Source organism: Aphelocoma coerulescens, chromosome 5 (genome assembly GCF_041296385.1).
Source record: "Aphelocoma coerulescens isolate FSJ_1873_10779 chromosome 5, UR_Acoe_1.0, whole genome shotgun sequence".
NCBI lineage: Eukaryota > Metazoa > Chordata > Aves > Passeriformes > Corvidae > Aphelocoma > Aphelocoma coerulescens.
The window spans coordinates 65,158,246-65,168,720 of record NC_091019.1 but is presented as its reverse complement, the minus strand read 5'-3'; positions in this window follow the sequence as shown (position 1 = coordinate 65,168,720).

Sequence of the window (10,475 nt, the reverse complement as noted above, 5' to 3'; positions counted from 1 at the left end):
CTTATCAACAAGCATTAGACCCTTTTACCTCAAATCCATGCTTGGAAACAATGTTCACCTGTACCTTTTCTTAGAACTTACTTTGGGCCTGAAGACTCTGCCACGCAAAGCTCTTTTATTTGGTGCTTTACAGGTGGTGGCTGTGGAAAGCCCTTTTGCTCATCTGGTGGCAGGCTGAGGACAAGTCCCATCCAACCTGCAGCACGAGCCACCAGTGCCCAACGTGCCCAACGCTCCTTCTGTTTGTCAATCCATCCCAGAGGAGTCACGTGAGTGGTTCCCACTCTGTTATTGTTCCAGGGCTCATCATGGAGTGTAACATTACATGAAACCTGGGCTGTTTATTTAAACAGAGAGGGTCCCACCAGGGTCACAAAGTGACGTCGTGTTTCCCACCCGCCTGACGGAGCTGTGGGGAGAGCAGAGGGATTGTGTTTGGGATGCTTTCATATCCCACACAGTAGGGAGAGAGGGAAAGCTGATTGAAAGAGGGTTATTTAGAAGGAGCAAAGTCAAGCCATTCTTTGTACATCAGGCCCATCTTGGGAAAATGACTCCTGATGGTATAAGCTGCAGATCAAGGCTTATATATGAGATGGAGAAAATGAGTGTGAAAATCTATTAAAAACCTTTCAAAACCTGTAATAAAATAGTCATGAAAAGCCCTTGGCCAACATTCTAGCCAACACAGAGTGATCTAGGGTCTTGGAGGTCACATGTACAAGCTGATTTACCCCAAAGGAGGGTCTGCTCCATCTCCTGGCCCCAGCATTAAATGATGAATTTCCTTTCCCACAGCACCCACAGAGGAAGCCTTGAGCTATGCAAGGCACATAAAAAAAGGGGGCCAAACATGGAATCGTAGAATCATTTAGGTTGGAAAAACACCTTTGAGGTCATTGAGTCCGAAGACTTAAAGCAGCACTGCCAAGCCCTCCACTAAACCATGCCAGCAACCAGGTCTTGCACAGCAAGCTGTGATCCCAAAGCAGAGCATTTGCCCTCGGAATTAGATGGTGGAGATTCACTGGGGTGTTCCCATTGCAGTACAGGGCTGTGTCCCAGTGACAGAGATGCTCCAGCTCCTCCTTGGGTGACCCCACCACTGCATCCAACCCATACCTGTGTCCTGCCACACTCCATGTACATGGAAGACCTCCCAAGAGACACCACAAAAAAAGGTATAAAAAAATTTCTTTGCTGTGAGGGTGGGGAGGCCCTGGCACAGGTTGCCCAGGGAAGCTGTGGCTGCCCCATCCCTGGAAGTGTTTAAATCCAGGTTGGATGAGGCTTGGAGCAACCTGGTCTAGTGGAAGGTGTCCCTGTCCATGGCAGGGGGTTAGAATTAGGTGATCTTCAAGGTCCCTTCCAAACCAAACCATTCCATGATTCTGTATGTCCAAGAGAAGGAAACATTCATCAGCAGGTGGCCACAGGCCAGACCTCGAGCAGGCTCCTATCTGAGGCTCTGCCCTGGATGTGCTTGAGCTTGGATGCAATGACTCCTGATCCCTGTGTCTCCCTCACCCCTTGCCCTGCTGTGGATGTTTTTGGAGCAGCCTTTCCCTGGCTGGGTGTTTGTACAGTGACTTGCATAACTGGAGGATGATGATTTTAGCTCAGGGCTCTCAGTCCCATGATGCAGCCCACGGTAATTGAATGCAGCAAGTGCTGTGACACAAACCAAACAGGAGCGTAAGAAAGGAGAGCTGCATGTTCAAGGGAGGAAGGAAAAGCTTCCTGAGTCGTGAAGTTTGTCCTGGGTTCGCAGAGAGGAAAGGCAGGGAAGGGTGACCTGTCAGCAGAGGTTGCATTACTGGCTCACACAGGGAGGGGAGAACTCTCTGCTTTGTGTGTGTCTGGGTTTAACAAGCGAATAAAGCAAAGACTTCTTTAAAGATACCAAGCCCAAGCACACCACAGCTGGGAAGCACACATGAGCAATAGCTTTCACATGCTAACAAATAAAAGAGCCTTGCAAAACAGATGCTGAGGTTTGTGGGGCTGGCACAGGCTCGCTGCTGGCAGGGAGTTAACTCACAGAAAGCTGAAAGGTTCAGCGATGGAAGAGTATCCAGAGACTGTTTGTTCATAAACACAGCTGAGGGCCAGCAACCTGCTTTATCCCCTGCCTGAGCTGCACTGCCCCAGCCATTCCTTGCAGGGTTCCTGCAGGAGAGAAGGCAGATATGCAGTTCTTCTGCAGCCCACGCTCTAGAGAAATAATTAAACAGTTTTTCTTAACCTCTTGAACTTTTCATTTATTATTGCCATCCATTATGTCTACCTTCTCAAATAGCAGGATCCTGAAAGCCAGCTCCAGGGGTCAAGGGTTTATTGTTTAATGGAGATAGAACATTCTGTAAATTGCACAAAGTCACAATGTTTAGAAGAGAAGCTTCTGGTGTACTGAATCTTTTCAATTTAACAAACAGTGAGCTTTGACATATGTTCTTCCTCCATAGCAGGAAATTTGGGATAAGTGCAGTACTGGCATGGACATGTTACCAAATCCTTCCTGTAAACCAAATGACATCTGCATTCAAATAAAAACATTCCTTGCACCAAATACCAGGAAATACTAAAAGTATCACTATTCTTCTAAGGTCATGCTAAAATGAAGTTTTTGGCTTTCAGAACACAAAGTAAGTTTGTACAGGGCCAAGACGTTTTGTTCAACACACATTTGCTGTTACAAATCCCAAGAGACATCCTTCTGGGTCAAATATGTGCATGTGTCTGTAGAATTTTGCAAGCATTTAATCTTCTTCATATGAAAAAAGAATAAATATTTTAGGAGCGTGGACTTACATTAACAAATATTGCTGTTGCCTTTGTTTTTACTAGTGCTCCTCTTTTCAAAGGCAGAAAAAGGATTTGCTTAAAACAAAGCAAACATCCTCAAAATGCACCATGCCAAAATAATCAAGGGAATAAATACCTGGGATTTACAAAATATGAATATTCTTCGGTAAATAAACTGAAGTAAGAGCAGGCAGGGAGAGGAGGCTGCTGCAGTGATGGGGAGGGAGTGCTGAGTGTAAACACTTTCATCTCATAGATGGCAAATCAGGAACATTTAAAGAAAATAAATGTACGCAGAGCAGATTCTTCCTTCTCATGTTACTTTCGGGGGATTTTACTGCTGATAGTTAACGCCACATAAAACCTTTGGAATATTATGCCAGCAGATGAAAAACTACAATGGCAGAAAGAGTTTCCCATGGATAATTAGCATAAATATCTGCTTAAAGCTGAGTAATTTGCTCACTGTACAGGATGTACCTCAGCAGTTTTATGAGCAAAAAAACACAGGGAATGTTTTGAATGACTTATATTTGAAACAGTGCAGGCTGATACCAGGGACTGCTCAGAGACTGCCACACAAAAAAAGTCTGCTCTGAGTGAATGAATGCCCGTTCCCACCAAGCTCAGGGCCAGACATCCCTAGGAGGCTTCACCCAGACACATCCCTGCAGCTTCCCACTCAAAGGAACATTTTCATTTAATAGGAGGACGGGAGGATCCAGACTTTGGAAACGGAAAAGAAAAAAGAGAGAGAATGAGAGGAAAAAATGAAAACGGAGGGGAAAAATAAAGTAAAAATCAGCGTTTTCCAATGTCCTTATGAAGAAAAAAAAAAAAAGCCAACCAAAAAAGCACTGTTTCCAAAACAGTGATCTTTTCCAAAAGGCTGTTTGGAAAAAAAGGTAATTTAATGGATACTTTGTTTGACAGGTGTGGCTTCAAAAAGCTGCTGGGAAGGTGGCACTGGCTCCGGGGACGGTCCAGCAGAGTCCCCAGGTGTTGGTCACTCCCACCTCCAGCATTCCTTCAGGCTTCCTCAGAGCACCCTGTCCTCCAGGGCCGTCTGTGTTTCCATTGGCATCTCCAGCATCCCTGGCTCTTGCCAAGGCAAAAGGGAGGGTGAAAGGAGCAAAAATACTCCATGGGAACAACCTGAAAGGGAGGTGGTGGATGGTCCTGTAAACCTAATGCAGTCCAAGACCTGGAAAAGACCCTGAAAAGGATCTGATGATTAAATTGTTAGTGGAAGAAAACCTGACCTTGCAGTCCATGGGACAGTCCAGCTGAAAAGACACAAATATTCAGATTTTAATGGGGACCCCAACCCACTAAGAAGGCTGCTATTTCAGTAGATTCCCCACCTGGCCTTTAATTTGCCTGTGATGCTCCCAGGTTCAGCTGTACTTCCTGTGAGTGATATCCCTGCCCCAGCATATCCCAGGCAGGGCATAAGCAATTCCACAGCATCCAGAGAGAGCTGAAGCAATCAGAAGTGAGTGTACCCTGGCCACATACAGCATTCACTGAATTGCACTGGCCCCAGCTGCTGCTGAGCTCACAAGGACCTTTATATTCTTCTGATACATGTGCATGGCTGGGCTGTAATCCCTGTGTTTCCATCCTGGACCCTATGGCAAGACCTGAGGGAGGGGAATTGTGTGTGGACAAATGGGAAAAAACCCCACTTCTGCTCTCAAGGTTGTGCTTTTCATCTGTCTTTAATGATTTTTTAAAAAATTGTTGTTTCAATTCAAGCAAGTGGAAAAGGAAACTAGAAATGCCCAGTGTAGGCAATAACACTGGTCCCTTCACTGCTGATTTAGAGCTGTCTTGAAGAAAATTGATAAGGATTGCAGGTAGGCATCTTTGGGATCTGATCAAAATACAGCCAGGTGGGGAACCCTCAAGGATGGATCTGAGCTCAGCAGTGGTTGCTCACCTGGCTGCAAATCCCCTCGGTGCCCCAGTCCACCCAGACAAGGATCCCAGCTCCTGGCTTGTTTTGCTCCGTTTGTTATCCCACCAAAAGGCTCCCTCTAGCTTGGATGCAGCAAAAGGTGTTGCTGGAAGCCTGGGCTGGCCCCACACGGTTGCCCAAGTGCTTCAGCCCCGATGGAGCAGCGCAGCTTCCCAGGAAACCCTCCATCCGGGATGCAATCCTGAGGCACTGCCGGAGGCAATCATCCCCCTGCTGAGCTAAACCCCAGCCCTGGGCTGCAGTTTTCCTTCCAAGTGAGAGCTTGGAGCTGCTATTCAGACCTTATATTTAGAAAAATGTGGGAAAAGAACTAGATCCATTTCAGGGTTTGTATTTTTGTTGGCAGGATATCTGGTATCATTATGGAGAGCAAACCCAGGGTTTTTATTTTCTTTCTTTCTTTTTTTAATTTTTTTTTTATTTTATTTTTTCAAAGTATGCATTTTCTTGCCAGAATCATACAGAAGAAGTGGGATCTGATGAGGGGAATTTGTGGCTGAGAAGCCTCAGGGAGCAGCAAAATTATTTCATCATCACATCTTTTGCATGCACAGATGTGTGGGTCCCAGGGCTGGGAGCACTCCAGAGGTCTCCTCCTCCATCCTGCTGCCCCATGGCAGAGCCAGCTCGACCTGGTGATGGAGACACCACATCCCCCCCAGGTACTCCCATCCTGACTTTGTTATCCTGCCTGTTAGAAAGTTCCTTGAGTTTGCTGCAAGATACATCCAGGATGGTTTTTGCTGTCAATGATGGATGTGGGGACAGATTATTCCCTCCCTTTGCTGCCATGTGCGACCCCAGGCAGATGGAGAGCATGGTAGGGAACTCCTGAAGGGTTTGCAGAGCAAACCAGGTCTGCCTGAACACTCTGAACGGGACAGTGAGGTGTGATTCATTTCGAGGGCTGATTTTTGCAGCAGTCTGGTATTTTATACATTCTCAGCAGAGCAGGGGATGTCACCAACAGCACATTTAAGGACAAACCCCTGGCAGGCACTCTGACACACATCCTCTGGCAGACACACTTGTGTGTCACTCTTGAGGAGCCTGCAGGACATTGGATCTGCCAGACATCGTGGCAGAGCTCTGGCAGATGGGTCAGCAGACGGCGAGGATGGAAAAATACAACGATCCTGAGAAAATGACACCCACCCTTTTCCTGTCTTAAAGAATTCACAAAATCACCACCAAAATACAGGACCACGGGCTTAAAAAGCAGACAGGGAACCTCTGGGAAAAGCCAGCTTGCTTTTCCCTCTAGAGCCAGGGACGTGTCATGTGCTGCCCGCTCAGCTGTCAACTTAAAGGCTTGTCCTGCTATCGCTCAGCCCTCAGAAGGTCAATGATTGGCTTTGCTTATCTCCCAGAGGCACTTTACTCAGGTTAATTGGCACCCCTGGTGACAGGGCGGGTTGATGGACTCCCATCAGGCCTTCCACAGCCATCCCAGCAGGACACAAAGCTTCTCCTCACCCCTGCCTACTCATCTTGTACCGTGTTTCCCATGGAAATGCACAGGAAGGATTCACTCGTGGGGAATGGATGGGTGGAATGGCACTAATGTCAAGGCTGAATGCTGTGAGAGGGGGATGGGAGAGCAGCCTCAAGCTTCTCTGTTCATGTGTCCATCCCTGGATGTCACTGTGCTGCCTGGAGATTGGGCTCACTGCCTTGTCCTGGCCCTGTAACGCTGTGGCAGCACCAGAACAGTATTTGTCCCTTTTTGACAGCGCTTTGTCACTTGAAGGCAGCTCAAGGGCCTCCATGTGGTACTTCCCTGTGGAGCACAGATGGATTGAGTGTCCTCTAGGGTGATCAAGGCCACATCTTCAGGCCTGATGCCTTTCTCCTGCAGTGTGGAGATGCTGGGACCAGAAGGAGGCATCAAAGCAATGTCTCCAAACCTCACTTCCCCACTTGCATCTCCAGTTGTGCTGAAGGAAAGGCTCCTCTGAACACTCTCCTTCCCCAGAGAAAGCCTCTTTCTACTGGTGATCCCTGAAAAGGCCCAGGTGTTACCTTTTAGCTCCCTATTGGCTCTAATCTCCTTCCTTCTTTGATCCCAACTTTACTTAAAAGAAACCCCATATTTATTTAGCTCCTCTTGGATGGTCCTTGGGGAAGGCTCAGCTATTTCTTACCCTCTTTTTGATTTCCCATGCCCGATGGCATGGCAGGAGGAAAGCAAGCCTTCACCCCTCCCAGGGCTGGGGGCAGATTTCTGCAGAGGGGATTTGGTGAGTAAAATTGCTATCCTGTGCTATCCTGTGACTCCATTGAGGTGGGCAATTCCAACAGCCTCAAGGGCTCTTCTTTGCCCTCTAAAAGCCAAACTTCTCCTGTCTGCCTGAAGCTCTCCCTTGTCTTCTCAAACATCTTCACTTCTCTCAAAATCTGTTGTTTGCTGGGCCAGTGGGGCCGTAACTTGTACCCACTTGCCAAAAGCTCCTCAGACTTTGGACAAATCCCACATGTATCCACCTCCTCCATGCTCATCCTGGCTTGCAGAGCCACCATTCCATGCCTGATCACTGATATCCCAAGCTCACAGCTCACACATGGTGTTGGTGACCAGGATCCACCATCTGCGTCGGCAGAGTGCCGCAAAGCCGGAGTCAGAGCCTTGTTTTAAGCAAACAGAAATGTGCAGGACATACCAGACTCCTTGCTGGAAATCAGAGCCATATTCTTCAAAACTCTGACCCTTTGTTCAGACGCCCTTTGGAGACCTCCCGCAAATACCTCACTTGGACTTCCAGATGCAAGAAATTAATTTTATTTTTTTAATTCTGTGCCACAAATCCTTAATTTTGGAATGTGCACTTTTCCTGTGCGGTCCCTGGCTCCTAGAGACTACAAATACATGTGAAATTGCAACAGACATTGATAACAAAAGTTTGAGGGTAACCCAACAGCTTTTCAAAGCCTTCTCTAGATAATTTATCCTAGACTGGCAAGTAGCCACAAACTCCATGGTGGGGAAAGAGGCTGCTTTTGATTTAGCTGATGTTTAGGTGTGAATGAGGAGGAGAGATATACGATTAATCACTGGAAGCAGGGAGATGGTATTATTTTGATTCATACTTGACAAGTTTTCTAGGAATGCTGAACTTGAGTAGAAGTGCATGGTGGACCCAGCTGTTCAAACAGTGTGATTAATTAAACTGATTCCATGTGAAAAACAACACTGACTCTCACTCTCAAATTGCAAATCATTTTCAATATATTGGGGAAGGGCCAGCCTGAGTTTTTATTAATTGCTCTGGAGGTGATGAATCAGGGTTGTCTACAGAGACCCACACAGGCGCACATTCCTGAGGACGTACGTGATGGTGGGCTGGTTTCTCGGCTGCTTGGAGCAGCAAGGGTTGCTTTCCCGGAGATGCTGCCACTTGCACACAAGGCAGGGATGAATCCCTGGGGGCAACAAGTTTGGATGAGCCTTCCCCTCCCAACCCTGCTCCGAGAGAGGACGGAGCTGCAACGGAGCCGGTGCTTGAGCTTTGACCAGCGCTAATAATAAACCCTCCTCTCCCCTCGTTCACCTGCCAAACCACGGCTCTCTCAAAATATCAGCACGCTGAGAGCGGGCCGTGCACTGTATGATTTGCCCAAGACCACACAGGAAGCCTGTGGCCAAGCTGGAACCTGAGCCCAAGGCTCCAGACTCCAGGATCGGGGCTTGGCTGCCCATCCTGGGACCCGTCCCCACACAGTGCTGGGGCAACACAGGGAGATGGGTTGGACAAAAGCACCTTGCCTGCACGTATTTAAACCCAGCCTGGCATTGGGATGCCCTTGCAGCAGGTGCTCAGAGGGATTTATGCACCCCCAGGTGAGCACGCCGAGGACTTGGCCCCATGAAAAGGTCCGGAAAAATCCTGCCCTGCAGTGGAGGCTTTTGATTTATATTTTCTCCGCCAGCTTGTCTGTTTTACTCATGCTGCTGACAAGGAGAGGGATATTTGATCCGTGCTGAGGGGCAGATGTTGAGCACCGCAGAGCAGGAGGCAGGGCTGCTCCTCAGGTGTAAACCTTCTGATGGCCATAAAACGACTTACAGGGGGGGTGGGAGGGAAAGAAATAGATTAATCTGCCTGGTGCTCACAGATGTGGAAAAATACCCTTGAAACAGCTCAACTGGATGTTTGTCACCGCAGCTGCCACGGAGGGAGAGTGCCAGCCCCGCGGCAAGTGCGCCAACACCTTTCAACTCCACCACATCCTGCAGGGCACCCCCCGATACCGGGCAGTGACCCTGTGCTAACTGGTTTCAACTGTAACGTTTGAAATACCTCGCAAGTACACATCTGAGCCAAGGTTTCCACCCTGAGCCTGGTGGGGAGGCTCTGAAAGCTTATTGCAAGCACCTGTCTGGTCTTCAGAAGCATTGATCTCCTACTGAGGTCAACAAGAGGAATTAGAGGGGCTGGTGGTTGCCGCTCTTTCTGCAAAACCCTGATCGCGATCCCAAAATTCGCTCCCCAGGGAGCCCTGTTCTGACCCCTCGTGTTTGATCCCAGCAGGAGAAGTCATGTGCATTGAGATGTGTCCCAGACACCTCATGTTGGTGGAGCCCATGTGGCTCCAACCAGCCTTCCTCAGGGGCACGGCAGCAGGCTGACTCCTGGAAAATATTGCTTTGTCCACCCTCTTCAGACCTTGCAGGCTGCTGTTTCTCCAAAACAGCTGAGTGATAGTTAAAAAATGCTTGCCCTCTTTCCCCTCTCTCTGAAAGGAATGGGCGTCTCTACGGGCCCATTTATATTGCTGGCTCAACTGAAGTTAATAGGAATATTCCCCTTCTTCTCCACGGGGGCCACGTTTTTCCCTCGGGAGATCTGCAGGGCCATTTACTAATTTCACAGACATCTCAGCAATTCCCCCTCGTCAACCTGAGCTTCTTAGAAATGGAGAATGTGATCCTCCCTCTGTCTCTGGGTGATTGTGACGCCCTTGCCTTCATGCTCGTGCTGCTCCAAACAACACATTTTCTGAGCACACTGTGTTTGTCTGAAAATACACCAGGAGGGCTGCCCGATTTGGAAATGACTTGAATTACAAAAAAAGCACAGCTGTCTTTAACAGCTCTCGAAGCTCATGCAACTAGTCTGCAATTTATTGACTAGGATTAGATGCTTATTGTCTATGACACTTTAAATACCATTACATTGAAGTTTATACAAGAAAGTCCAAGTTTTCAAACTGGAATCTTAGCAATAACAGCTGGACCATTTGTTTATATGATAGACAGAAAAGAATGACTTCTGTAATCTGTGTATTTGGCTTTAGGATTTTCTACGACATGGGGAGACAGAAACCTACCCCATCCCTAACTGAGGATTGTGAGACAGAGCTGAGCAGCACTGGCTAATTTGTCCCTGATGTTGAGACTGAAGCCAAAGCTGGGGTTGAGTCCTTCCCTCACACCTGACGGAGAAGCACTTGAAACCCTCTAGCCCACCTCTGACAGGCAGGGCTAAGTCTCCTGTCTCTCTCCCCCAGGCTGCTCACATTCCGCATTTTGTTTCTAGCATGAAAGACTTTGTTTTAAATCATAATAGTAACCAGGCTGTAATCACATTATAGCACACATGGAGAACTCGCAAAAAGTCATGTGCTTTGGATTTGACATTCTGATTTATGGTTGTGCGCTCCAGTTACACAGCTGCAATCTCATTTTCGA